At 46.7% G+C, this 14,417-nt stretch overlaps 1 long non-coding RNA gene across 1 annotated transcript; it reads left to right on the forward strand.

Annotated features, from left to right (window-relative positions):
- The first annotated feature begins 2,830 nt into the window (after positions 1-2,830).
- Positions 2,831-9,934, forward strand: LOC135372854 (uncharacterized). Its single transcript, XR_010416137.1, has 2 exons — positions 2,831-3,035; positions 9,792-9,934. It is a non-coding gene; the product is annotated as an uncharacterized LOC135372854 (long non-coding RNA).
- The last annotated feature ends 4,483 nt before the right edge of the window (positions 9,935-14,417 follow it).

Here is a 14,417-nt window from a genome sequence, read left to right on the forward strand (position 1 = left end):
ACGATAGCTTGTACCATCACATCATCCGTGACCAAGCCCAGAACTGGTAGTCTCCGTGTGCCCGTCAGGTAAACACGAACGTCAATAACTGACGACGATCGGTGTTGTTGACCCTGACGTTGACCCTGTTGACGTCCAGTCGCCATCGCCTTTCCGCCGTCCTCGCGTTGTCGCCGATCACTGCTCCGGTGTATGCTTCCTGGTAGACGCAGGTAGAGCCCTGCACGGGCCCGGGCCCCGACCCGGCCCGCGGGCCGAGCCGGGCTTGTTATTGGCTGTGTGCTCCGGGCCGGGCCGTGCCCGGGCCGTTAAAATATGCCACCACCGGCCCGGCCCGACAAATATGTTTCCGGGAGCCAGCCCGGCCGGGCCACGCAGCTAATTCCACACAATGGAGATGCATTAGTTCATATCATCATGCGCTTGCGTCATTCCTGTGCATATTTTGCAAAGACAAGCAAGGGATACTGCATTAGGCATATGATTCGACCCTCTAGAACATTCTGAAAGCCACTTTACGTTGCTCGTCACTCCCCACGTATTTCACAATCACTTGGCAAAGCTTGGTGAGAGGAGTATGAACTGGGAGAAGGAGTTTGTCGACAGCATCCTCTACCTCCGCAAAATCTTGACAGTGTAACGATAACGCCCATGCCCGCGTACGTTCTGGATTTAATTTGGTCTGGTGCGGTTGTGGTGTTAAACCGCCATCAATTGATTGTTTGTCTTCTCTCCTTATAAATTTACTGATAAATTTGTTAGATAATCGCCAGAAACGCGTACGTCGCGGCTGGAAATATTATGCTGGGATCTACTCGCCAGGTCACCGGGCCGGGCCGGGCTCGGCTCTATTTGCTTAGATTCCGGGCCGGGCCGGGCTCTTGTCACTGGGTCACCGGGCCGGGCCGGGCCGGGTCGGGCCGCATAAAAATATGAAGGTCCGGGCCCGGGTTGGGCCGGGCCATTTTTCTATGCGCCCGGGCCGGGTCGGGCCTGGAAAAGTCGGCCCGTGCAGGGCTCTAGACGCAGGTGCCGAAGTGACCGTTATCCCTCCTTCCATCGTCGACCTTGAATTCCGTCGAGTTTTAGATGGATCTTTGTGATCGCCAAGGTCCCGCAAGCTGTAACAGGTGCTGATTTCTTGGCCTACTTTGCACTTCCCGTTGACATGGGTCAGCGAAGGCTGATCGACGCTACCACCAACCACCTCACCGCGCAGGACATCCGTCAATCAACATCAATGCTGGGTCCTACTCTTAGCACACTGCAGCCACAAACGGAGAATGAAGCAGTACTGTGAGAATTCCCGGGAAAAAACTGCCAACTAATTTTCAACTTGGCCCGATCACGAAAAACAAAGCAATTTTACAAATAATTGTCCGTATTGGAATTCGGTATCCTTGTCAGCCCCGAGAGCGTTAGAATATGACAGACTGAATCCCCTACTGGGGTCCCATGCGACATTATTGAATCAGTCCACCTCACTACCTACATTACCATAGCAGGGTACAGTCATAATTTATGTCTATCTTGGAGAGGCTTAGGGCTGTCAACTTCGCATGATCTTTTATCAACTTTTGCATCGCAAGGAAAGTACATTTAGCACTGAAAAACCATAATATCATCCACTAAATACTGCATTTCTTATCGTGTAATGTGCGATTCAATGAAAGCATACTGTAACCTAATCATGTGCATCGTGCATCAGACATGTGTCTTTACCACAGACAATATAATAAGTATAATAAATGATACATTGGATTCACAAGCCAAAGCACAAGGTGACATATCATATTCCGGTCATTATTTTGCTACATGACACGTTTGTGAGAAATTGCAAGTCTTGAAACCCGTCATGTTTCTTTCTCGTATTCTGCAGAAACAGCTTCGTCAGCACAACGTAACTGGCGCATTGGTTAATGACCTCGTAGCGGACGTTGAGGTATGTGTGGTGGGAACGAGATACATTATACCTGCTCTACATAGTACCCATTCCGTAACTAATTACAAGTGATTGAGTTGTTGTGTTCACACGTATGTGAAGTCTTCTGCGAATTACACGTGTGGACCCACTAGTTGCATTTGTAATTTACGATGTATTCAAAATGTATGGTATGTCCACTGAATTTGCTGTTGAAGTAATTTGTGTGCGATATCGTCAGCTTTGAGTGAAACGTTTTTCAAAAGTTCAATGAAGATATTGATTCGTGGACCGAAATAACGGCGTGCAGCATTGGCGTCAGGCGAAGTGGGGAAGGGGTGAGCAGTCACCCTACCCCCTCCTCTGGGGGCTCCGCCCCGCCCCACACCCCTACCTGAACTTTCGTTCTGATGGTTCCGCCACCACATCTTGCATCAGTAAGTGTCGTCCGAGACATATTCGCTTTCATTCGTACTTTCAGCTCTGTTATCCCAGTATGAAAACGAACACAGGCTTAAAAAGTAGAAGACGAAATCCACCCGAATAGGCACTATTCCCCCCTACGTGATACTGTTTGTGCACACCTGCTTCGCGAGGGGTAGCGACACATCATTCAGCAGCCTTACGTAGACCGTACAGGAAAAGGATTTTTTTGAACCGTGTTTTTGATAAACGCAGGGAACCATTTGTGGCTAGTAAGGTAAGCTCATATCCTGCAGCGAAGAGTCCTTTGCTTGAGCCATGGCCAGGACACTTTAGTGGAGGGAGTTTTAGCGAATCGAAAGAAACGACCGCGCGTGCGCATAAGGAATGGATGAGCGAGTCAGGAGAGCGCGGTTTCGTACGAACGACCCACTAGCGCGAGCCGTCTCGTTGTATTCGGCGAGGACAACCGATTGACATCGCGAATCAAGATGGTTGCAGTAGCGGACTTGCGTGAGACTTCCAGATGTTCACTGTTGTTGACGACGTATATCCTCTGCGGTAAATTGTTCGGTATAAGGACGTATTCAGCAGAACATTACACAGTCATCAGCGTTCAGCTGTGGCGCCAGAACATCTGCTCCGTGTGAAAGTTTATTTGTATTTGCGAGGTGCATTAAGACTATGCAAGGTGATCATCTCTGTGTCGTTTCCTGAGTTCCATGATTGGGCTAACTGTCGAAAGGGGCTCGCACATGGGTCTTTATCCATTTTCAAGCGAAACTACCTCCTACATCATCATGATTCATCAACGTGAGGTCGAGTCTCCACACTGTGTCAAGATCTGCTTGACAGCGTTGCAAAACGATGACCGACATAGTTCGCCTGAACTACAGCCTTTCTCAAAGAGAAATTCTCAAAGCACACTGCGATATGTAATATTTACTACAAGAAAACATGCGAATGATCCGCAACTATCCAGTTGCTATTCAAATCCAGAATAGAAATCTAGAATTCGTTTGGAGATAAACGATTCTTCCGATTTGCTAAAAGTCTCTGTAGTTCGCTTCTCATTCGCTTTTCGAATCGGCAAGATCGGTAGTTTCGTTCAGGTAGAAACTACTCGCCGAAACTCCCTATTGCGCTCTTGACGGGAACAACAGCAACAACAAAAATTAAACACATCACCGCTTACTTGTATACAAGGTGTCCAGAAACCGTGTCATTGAATTATAGTTAGAAATACGACACCTATAGAAATACGACACCTAGAATCATGCGGTCAACCGCATTTGTTATTACTATGTTTTTGCCACCTCCTGATGTGCATGTCATGTGACGTAAGTTTAAGTATGTAAATTTCTGCTAAGTGAACTTGGAAATTTGCCAAGTAAAGTCTTTTTTTTTACCCCACCAACATGAAGACCGTGCCCAATGTACTCAAATATCGGAATATCGGCAAAAATAGCCGAATATCATGCTTCTCGGGGCACTTGAGTATAACATGCGAATACTTCTTAAGCGCAATCGCTGTCAGTCTGACGAAATGTGGCTACTAGAAAAGGTGACAGTTCCTGACGTTGGGAGAAGTAAGGTATCGTCCCAGAAGACGCCGGACGCGATAAGCTATGTCTGTGCAATTATCTCTGTATACCATGCCGGTGTGGGCTGGGTTTCCATCCTCCTTTCGTCGGACTGACAATGATTTCGCAGAAAAATTAGTCGCCAGCTGTCCTGTGCGAGCTCCGTAGAGCATGATTTTCGACTATTTTTCCCGATACAATAGCTCCTCAATATTCCTGTCAATTATCATGAATTCGAGTAAATTCGGCACGCTCTTCATGTTGGTAGGGTAAAAAAGTGGCCTTTACTTTGCAAATTTCACAGTTCAGTTTGCAAAAATTTACATAATTAAACTTAGGTTACATGACATGCACATTAGGAGGTGGCAAAAACCTAGTAAGAATAAATGCCGTTGACCGCATGAATCTATGTTGCGCCGCTAAATAGATTCATTAAAATTCAATTCGGATTTTATTAAAAGCCAGTTACACGGTTTCTGGGACACTCTGTAGATTTGTTTTGCCGCTCTTAAGAAGATCGTCAACAAATATTTCAGCTTGTGCTGCTCTAACTCCAATTTTTCGCCCCTCAAGCTAATCGAGAACGCGAGGTGTCCTTCACTTGGACAGGTCATTGCTAATAAGCACACGAATGACTTCCATTTTACAGCAGTAGCTTCTAACGGGAAAGTTTAGGGAAATCGCAGTGGCTAAAAATCACCAAACACTCTGTTTCGAGTTCGGTTTCGGTGATGCAAAACAAGTGATGATAATCTAAGGCTAATAAAAACAGTTTTGACATAGAGATTGGGACGTTTTCCCTTAATATGTCGCGATTTTGCACCGTTTCCTCTCCCGCTTTTGCTCTCTGAAAAAAAAAGGAGTCGTTCCGACTCCTTTATGGGGGTAAAACATCCTAACTCCGGGGTGCAAAATTACACCCTTTTTGAAGGGTATCTGCAACTCCGGGAACTACGGAGTAAAGTTTACTCCTATGGTACGGAATAAAAGTTACTCCCATACAGCTCCCTATTTACTCCAGCATATCGGGTGTAAAAGTAACTCCGTTCATGAGGTTAGCGTAACTCCATTGGGGAGTTCTTGTTATGCTACAGAAGGCATAAAAATTATGCCCTTCTCCTGGAGTGCACATTACTCAAGTCGTCTCCTCACCTTGAAGATCATTCAAATAAGTGTTGCAAAACAGTATCTCTAAATAACAAACATTTATTGTGTCTCTGATACAAATTGGTAAGAACAGAAAAAAGAAGCCTTCAGTGCTTAATATGATCCTATGAAAACAACTTGTAAGATGCCACAGGTGCAAGTACACCCACTTCTCTGCTCTTTCGTGACAAAGCAGGGGGAGACGCGTCTTTTGAAGTGCATCTGGGTGAGACATAAAGTGCAGTGCATGTACTTTAGATTTTTCTTTTTTCTTGACAGAAGGGTAGTTGCCTTATATCAGAAACTGCTGTCATGCAATTTACAATTTGAAGCTACAAGATATAGCTTGCCTAAAATAGATGTGTGTGTATATACACTTTCCAATATATCTATTATAAAACACCTGTAAAAGATGAGTACTCACACAAGTAAAGAGGTCAGATGCGCCTCCTTCAGCAGATGAGCAAGGACATGAATTACTTACGCTAGATAATAATCTGCAACATAAATATAGGTAGTGGAGTCCAAGCTGGTGGCGATATGTTACGTAGTCATATGTCAAATATTTTATAAGTAACCATTTCTTATGCCAAACAAACTGTGCTAGGAAAATGAATGGTTTGAATCATGTTTGTGCGTGCAAAAAGTGATTGGTGCTACGTAGGCTACTTACTTTCTTGTTCATCAATAATATCCATTTATGAGCTGATCATTACTCTAACTAGTCCCTTTCTCTTCCTTGCAATGTGCATCCATCCTTTGCGGAGGTGGAGCAGCACTTTTTTTTTTCTCTGTTTGCCCAATGTGCCGAGCAAACGACTCGTAACTCTGAAACTTAGTAACGACAGCATTAGAACTCAACACTGACACAGTGGCAGATCCAGGGGGAGGGACGGTTGGGCGATCGCCCCCCCCCCCCTCAAAACAGTAGGTCTAGCAGCGGTGTGCCCCACACCCCTACCCACTTAGGGGCTTCGACAAACAAACTGCCCCCCCCCCCACACACACACAACAACAAAAAAAGCCACACGGTCTGGATCCGCCCCTGCACTGACACCACTTGTCGTCGGCAGGATACACATGAATGATAATACAGAACGGCAGTAATACCTATCCCATTGAAACTTACCAGTGCAGGGTACCTCCTTACCACAACCTGCACAGTTGACTTCTCATTCCAGAGCCATGCCGAGTGATGCTAGCCTCTAGGTAACTTGCCACCTTCATCATCTGCACTGCGTTCCATCAAAGCCAGACTATTCTGCAATGCTGTTAACATTAATTAACAAAGTGTCCTACACAAAATACGATTTCACTTATCGTCAATTTGAAGTTCCTGTTCTTGAAAGAAGTTCTTTAATTACAAAGGTCCACTTACGAAAAGAAACTCTCTTGAAGAAGCACAATTGTGAACAGCTACCACATTTTGTTCATTGTGAGCAGTATCCACAACTGAACGGACCTTCCCTTCGAAGCAATGTACTATACGTGTACGTAACAGAGGACGCATACTTACCTGAAGTACATACAGGACGACACTCAGCTACATGATTTGTAGTCGTGGCATTCATTGCAGTTCAGCACGCCAACGTTCTTCTTCGAAGATCATCTTATTCGACTTTGAGAACATCGTTAATAGACGCCGGTTACAAGTTCCCGTATGACAGCGGCCAACCGCTCAATGACAGCGATGTTAGTGTTGCTAGACTACACAATGAAAAGAACGAAAATGGTCCAAGAATATGCAGACGCCCGGTGCCCAACTTTTACCACGTAGTATACGCTGGTTGAATTGGTTATTAGAGCATGAAAACATAGAAACGAAGAAACAGGGAGCAGCAATGGCTCCCTGTTTGCAATGGCAATGGTTTGGTGAGAGTTAAACTGCAGCAAGGGGTGCAAAATTGCTTAATACTCTCGTTCGACCCCTTTTTTTCTCAGAGTGTAGTAATATTTTTGTCCCACTAATACAAGCTCTACATATTACCACTCACTTCACAGACCAACCTCCACACACAAAACTACCACTAAAATTCGCGTTACACAATGGTAACCATCCTGTAATTTTTTGCATCTTCCGCACTTCTCAACACAGAATCATGCACCGTACTGTTCTCCTCTAGGTTAGGTTAGGTGAGTTTCGGGGGATTCATTTATTTGGCAGGAAAAATCAGCCAGAACAAGAGGGTTTGCTATTGGTAGGTTAGGTTATGCTTGAGGTCACCCCTCAGTGCCGTGAAGGACTTCCGACTGCCCTGCCGTGGGGTTCCGGGTGAGGGGACGTTTGAAACTGCACGTGAAAACACTTTATGAGAAATGCGCAGTGACAGACCGTCCCTTTGATTTATGCGTTTCGAGCATCGTGCTAGCAGAAAAATAAAGAACGTCCAAATAACGCGATCGACTTGTCGAGAGACGAAAAAGAAGTTTCACGTCGACTGCACACTAAGCACACTACTTTCTGGCAACAGACGGCACAGTTCTCCGTGCAGCTAATCCATGTCGGGCGACCCGCCACCCGGTCGGCCATTACAACCCTGTAGGGAGGCAACATGTAGTAATGTAACGATGCCGTCACCCAACGGCACATTTTTTGCAACATTGTGTTGGTCGTGAGCTTTGGGGATATACCGTGACCACGGGCACTGGTGAACCACTCTAGGAACACAATATGTTCCTCGAAGAAAAACAATACTACAACCGATGGAGCATGTGTTAGGCTCCCACTTAAAAATAGCATATTGCGGAGTGTGACGCTGCGGCTAAATGGTGTCCGAAGCTCCCTACATATCGTTTTCGCTCCATACGAACATGTCCTTTTTTTCCTTTCATTGGATATCCCCACCATGCGATAGAGTGCCACGAAGAGGATATACCTAGGCACGATTCCTACGAATCATGGGCACAATCGTTATTTAATGTCCATTTGTTTCGTATTGCTCCGTGCACGACGCCGTGAGCAGTTCCCGTAGCTTATGGGCTGAAATCTTCTGCGTTAGGATCGGGTCCACGCTTCGCTTGTGCCGTCAACGTGTTTTCGATGGGGTCTCCTCAGATGTTGCAAGACAAATGCCGTCACTGTCCCTGTGAAGTTGGCCAAACACGTACGATTCCGTTACTAACATGCCACCATGCCAGCAGGCGCGTGCTCGGTAGCAGTACAACACCGCCACAACGTCTTAAAGGGGCCGTAAACAGGCCGCCAGACATTACACAAACAATGGTACCCCATGAAAGAACGCAGGTCCTAATACCCAAATATACATTTCGTTCACCTCGTGCCAACTCAGTTTCTCATATAAATGCTTTCAAAGTTGAGTAACCAGCGCGCCTCTCTCCACCACGCATACGTCACATGCCTACGTAGCCTTTTGCCGTCCAATCGGGAGGCCGAGCTCCGCACATGACGTTTCAAATTACCAGCCAAATATCAGCTGTTAGGCAGAGTGCTCCGTTTGTTCGTGTGGAACTACATTTTGCGCTCCTTGCTTCCGAAATTCAGCGTTATGACATGTCGTAGATCTTCGGCTGGCGCAAACGTCAATAACTGGGCGGCTATCATATGACGTGATTCGAACCCGTGTACCTCGCAGTCACGACGTGACATGGCCAGCACGCTAACCACTGTGCCACACGAGGTGGTAACGCGATGTCACGTCGCTCAGGCCAAAGTACGGCAGCCCAGTCGTTGGAACCATTCGAAGGTGACGAAGATGACCAATCACGCACCTACCTAAGATTCCGGAACTGTAGCGCCGGATATTCATTTGCGCTCGCGGTGTGCTGCGTGCTACTGCGCGGAAAACGTAGTTGGCGTGTGAAATCTAAATTGAACGCATTTATTTTCCAGCTTGAGGTTGTAACTGTTTATATTTTGAATAGAATAAGGCACACATTAATCTAGCGCATTTTCTTAAGTGACATAAAATCACGAGTGGAGCCCTTGATCGTAATCGGTGAGGAAACGTCACGTCAAAATTACGTAAAGTTAGAGCGCAGGCGGAGCTAAAAAGTGAAAGAGTGCAGTGAGTATTTCATGCATATGCAAGCGCGTTTTCGTTTTGAGCGTTAGTAATTGCAAGGAGCTTTCACTGCCTGAGTTGCAATTATATAACGCAGAGAAATGCGCAGCTTGTATACCTCTTTACGGCCCCTTTAATGAAAATCTCATCGTCGAAGCATGCAAACCCTCATTCACCATCTCATCATCTAACAAAATATGCAAATGAAAGCAGAGCAAAGTGCCAAATAAGGTCTCGACAGCCAGCAATGGGGTTGACTGTTGCCCTGGTAATGATACTTCTTACCAATCATCTTTCAAATAAATTAGTTGTTGTCGTTCGACAACCGAGCTGATCTCCTCAAAAGAAAACGCAACGGGGGCTTAGTCCAGTTAGAGCGAATCCTGACTCACCTGCACATAGGGCGGCCTTTTCGCTCTCTTCTCCCTGGTAGATTTGGCGACCATTTTAACGTTTAATGGTGAAGTTTAATGAGTAGATGCATCTCTTGGGCGAGTGTGAAAGTAATCAGAGTTAAACATTCAGGAGGTCGATGGAGAAACAGCACAAACAGGTTGCCCTACCACTAAAATATATTCCATAACAAGTCTCCTGATTGGTGTTCTTTTTCCTTTAAATTTTGCAAGGTTGCAACATTAGATTTGGTCATAATTTCTTGAATGTGGAACTTACGGTCAAATCTTCTTCTTTTTTCAGGAATGCTTTTTGGCTAACAACCTCGTTCCGACGGACGGGAACGTTGCTCTAGCAATTATCAGGTGGTACAGAAGTACCTTCTTTCGCTAGCGTGCACGCCAGAGCGGCTTCAAATAAATGAAATAAAATATGAAACATTTCTACCTGGTGTTACACTTTGGTGTCACGCACGAACGCTGTCAACAGGGAATGAAATGACTTGAACGATGAAAATGAAAGCTGTATGACAGCAGTGCTCGCAACACTCACAAGCGTTGTCCTAGCGCCTCCTCATGCAAGAAGCCACCTTTTTACAGGGCCTCAGTAGTAATGGAATAATACAACTTAACGAGCAACTTGGCACATTCCTCCTCTCTCACCCCCCTGTTACCCCCAATTTTGGAATTTCCACCCCCACCCAGTTTTTACTTTTTTGTTCCGCTTAAAATCGCTGATACACGCATAAGAATGTGATAATAGAGCGTAGAATATAATTTTCAATTAATAAATTCAATTACCATTCATTCCAACGAGAGAGACAGAGGAAGAAGGTGTCAAGCTTCTCGTTAAGTTGTATCATTCTATAATGAGACGCATGAAAAGAAGCACACATACGCATAAATACACTTTCTAAACTCAGTTAATAACTCAAGTCATTACTATACATATTCAATTCATTAATACTAACATACTATTAACACAAGTCAGTGCAGGGTGTTGTGCATACCTCCTTATTCTCAGGGCATATGACACCCCAAGATAAAATCGTCTTCTAGTCAAGGAATATTCATGTAATTCCACATACAGACTTTCGACTGGACAGGTTCGGAATGCACCAAGGATAAGTCTGAGCCCTTGGTGATGAACAGGGTCTAGGGCTTTCAATACGGATTGGCGGCCTGAGCCGTAGACGACACACCCATAATCTATCTTGGAGCGAATGCAGGCAGTATATACACGGCGGAGTGTCTCCTCGTCTGCACCCCAAGATCTGTGAGAGAGGATTTTCAGTAGATTCAGTGACTTGACACATTTTGCCTTCAGGTTTTGAATATGGGGCTTGAAAGTGAGCTTTGAATCGAAAGTAATGCCAAGAAATTTGCATTCTGATTTCACAAGAATGTCTTGTTCATTAAGTCGCAGCGCAGGAGACGGAAACACTCCCCTGATTCTCGAGAAATGAACACAGATTGTTTTTTCAGGAGATAATTTAAATCCGTTATGTAAAGACCATTTTGTCATTTTATTTATACAGAGTTGCATCTGTTGTTCACATCTGGGTAAGCTCGCAGCACAAAAAGATATCTGGATGTCATCCACATACAAGGAAAAAGATATAGAGGGTGGGATGACACTGGCTATTGAGTTGATTTTGATAAGGAATAATGTGACACTCAGAACAGATCCCTGCGGGACACCATTCTCCTGCACGAACAGATGGGATAAGGTAGTTCCCAGCTGAACTCTGAATTTTCTGTGTTTAAGGAAATAAGCAATACATTTAAAGAGACGACCCCGTATGCCGAACGAATGGAGATCCTGTAAGATACCGTATCGCCACGCAGTGTCGTATGCTTTCTCCAAGCCAAAACTGACAAACAAAAACTGACAAGCAGTGTTGCCTCCTGACAAAAGCTTCACGAATGATTGTTTCTAGACGAACGAGGTGATCCATTGTGGAGCACCCCATTCGAAAACCACACTGAAATACTGATAGGCACTTATTCATTTACGGTTGGGTCGCCGCGGAGGGAGACCCCCACGTCTAGCTGTGCGTGGCTCTCCCGTGTCTGGGGAAAAGAGGACCCTGGCGGTTGAGTGGCCCCGGAGGATGTTTAGGACCCTTAAGGCCCCTCCGGGAAAGCAACACACCGCTTTGGCCTCAGCTTCCCATAGACGGGTGGTCCTGGAAGGCCCGGCCAGGGCTATCCAGCTTAGTCGCTGCGGCGGCAAGGGCCAACCTCGTGCAGAGCTACCCGCCTGCGCCTGGGTATAATGTGAGGGCACGTGCCACCGTGCGGAGCACGGTCCCCTGGTTGGGCTCGGTAGTGGGCGGCACGGCCTCCGCACTGAATCACACATACATCATACATGGCAAATAAACCCCTTATAACCCCCCACGATCGGCGCCTGAAGAGGCGCTGCACCGAAGAACATCCAACAATTGAGTTTTTCCACCAAAAACTGCCAGCATGGTCCCCCAGAGTCCTTGTTATACACGCAGATGAGTCACTGCAGTCACTATCAAAGTTGTCTCCATTTACAACTGCAAAAGCACTTGAACAGACCATTGGAAAAAGTTACACTGCCCGAAAGCTCCGCTCTGGTGACATCCAGGTGGAGGTTCAAGAAAAAGAACAAAGTGTGTCCCTCCAGTCCTTGAAGGCAATTGCCGGCATACCTGTTACGGTCACTCCGCACAAGGCACTCAACATCGTAAAAGGCGTCATTTCAGAGGAAGAGCTCCTGATGTGCTCTGACTCTGAAATTGAGGAAGGTCTCCGAGAGCATGGAGTGGTCAGTGCACGGAGAATAATTATGCGTAGAGACGGCAAAGAAATACCAACAAAGCATGTCGTACTATCGTTCCAACTTCACACTCTTCCACCTACAATACATGCTGGCTACCTCAACTGTAATGTACGGCACTACGTTCCGAACCAAAGGCACTGTTTTAAATGCCAGCGCTTTGGGCATGGCTCACAAACATGCCGTGGACAAACAACTTGTGCAAAGTGTGCAGGGAAAGACCACGAATCGCCAACATGTGAAAATGCCGTAAAATGCGTCAACTGTAGTGGCAGCCATCCAGCATACTCCAGGTCCTGCCCACAGTGGAAGGACGAAAAGGAAATCCTGAAAGTTAAAGTTGAGCAAAATCTTTCTTATACTGCAGCGAAGGCACAGGTGGCATTTTCTAGAAAGGGCTCGTACTCCGAGGTTATGCGCAGGGGAGTGGCGCCAACTCGGAAATCTGTGGAGACTCAGACTGAGTCCCCACACAACACTCCCAACACAAACGTTGGGGACACAGCTCATGTGTTTCCCAAGGGAAACGTGGCCTGCCCAAGGGCTGGCCACAAGGAGGTCGCCAGCCCCAATCAGGCTGGCAATACCTCTTCCGAAGGGAATGGGGGCGGTGAGGGCTCGGTCCAAACCGTACCTCAGTCGATGGATGTCGATGACTGCTGCACGCCGCAGAAGTCATCGCCAACCCCTCATCCCGTCATCCCCAACAGAAGGGGAAACAGCCGGGTCGAGGTAGAGGACATTCGCAGAAGGTGTCACCGAAGGCACCTCCAGCCAGGGTGCAAGCACCCTAAGTACACCAAACATGCTGAATATGCACAAGATTTTCATGCAGTGGAACTGCAGGGGAGTGCTTCCGAATGTTGATGATGTGCATGACCTCCTGGAGGCGCACAGGCCAATTGGCGTCTGCCTCCAAGAGACGTATTTGAACTCTGCGTATGGACACACAAATCCGTTCCAACAATACCAAATGTTTAGGAGGGATCGCCCGGTGGTTTCGCGATCCTCAGGTGGAGTGGCGATTCTAGCATCCCGGTCTGTTGCTGCAGTTGAGGTGCCGTTGACAACAACAATGGAAGCTGTGGCTGTCCGATTGAATCTCTCTACACCACTTACGCTCTGCTCAATATATCTTCCTCCTGCAGCAGATGTGCAGCGACAGGATATCGAAGATCTCTTAGACCAGCTGGCAGCCCCATTCCTCATTATGGGGGATTTTAATGCACACAGCCGTTTGTGGGGATGTTCAGATTTGGACTCGAGGGGCAGACTTCTTGAGGATTTGCTCCTCCGCCACTTCATCACACTCCTGAACACAACACAACCAACATACTGCAGCACATCAACACGGACATTCTCTGCATTGGATCTTTCATTCTGTAGTGCGACCATTGCACAAGATCTGCAGTGGCACGTGATCCAAAACCCCTATGGCAGTGACCATTTTCCAACTTGGGTCGAGTATCAGTGTGACGATGCTGCGCTGTGTAGCGAAAACCCCGCTGGAGGCTGCAGGACGCGAACTGGGCGGTGTTCAGCGTGCTGGCTGACCTAACCCTACACAACATTGACAACATGAGTATCGACGAGGCCAATGAACCCATAACAAACACGATAATGGATGCTGCTACACAATCCATATCCAAGACGTCGTCCTCTCTGCCCAAGCGTTCAAAGCCTTGGTGGAACGACGACTGTAAACGGACGCGCAAGGAACAACAAAAGGCGTGGGCTCGTTTGCGTCGATACCCGACAGTTCAAAACATGATCCTATACAAAAGGAAGCGTGCTGCAGCCAAACGCACAAGGGAGGAGGCCAAGCGCAACACGTGGAAGGAGTTTGTGAGTACATTGAACTCGCGAACTCCGGCCAAAGTTGTGTGGGACCGTATCAATAAGATCTCCGGGAAATACAAAGGGCTTACTGTGCCTTGTCTTTCACACAATGGCGTTCCCTGTACGTCCTTGGAGGAACAGGCTAACGTACTTGGCGGACACTTTGAACACGTGTCTAGCTCCTCCCATTACAGCCAGCGTTTCCTGTCACATAAAGCTGTTGCTGAAAAACGCATTATTAAACAACCTAAACAAGATACAGCACCTTACAATGTACCC

This window comes from Ornithodoros turicata, unplaced genomic scaffold (genome assembly GCF_037126465.1).
Source record: "Ornithodoros turicata isolate Travis unplaced genomic scaffold, ASM3712646v1 Chromosome17, whole genome shotgun sequence".
Lineage (NCBI taxonomy): Eukaryota > Metazoa > Arthropoda > Arachnida > Ixodida > Argasidae > Ornithodoros > Ornithodoros turicata.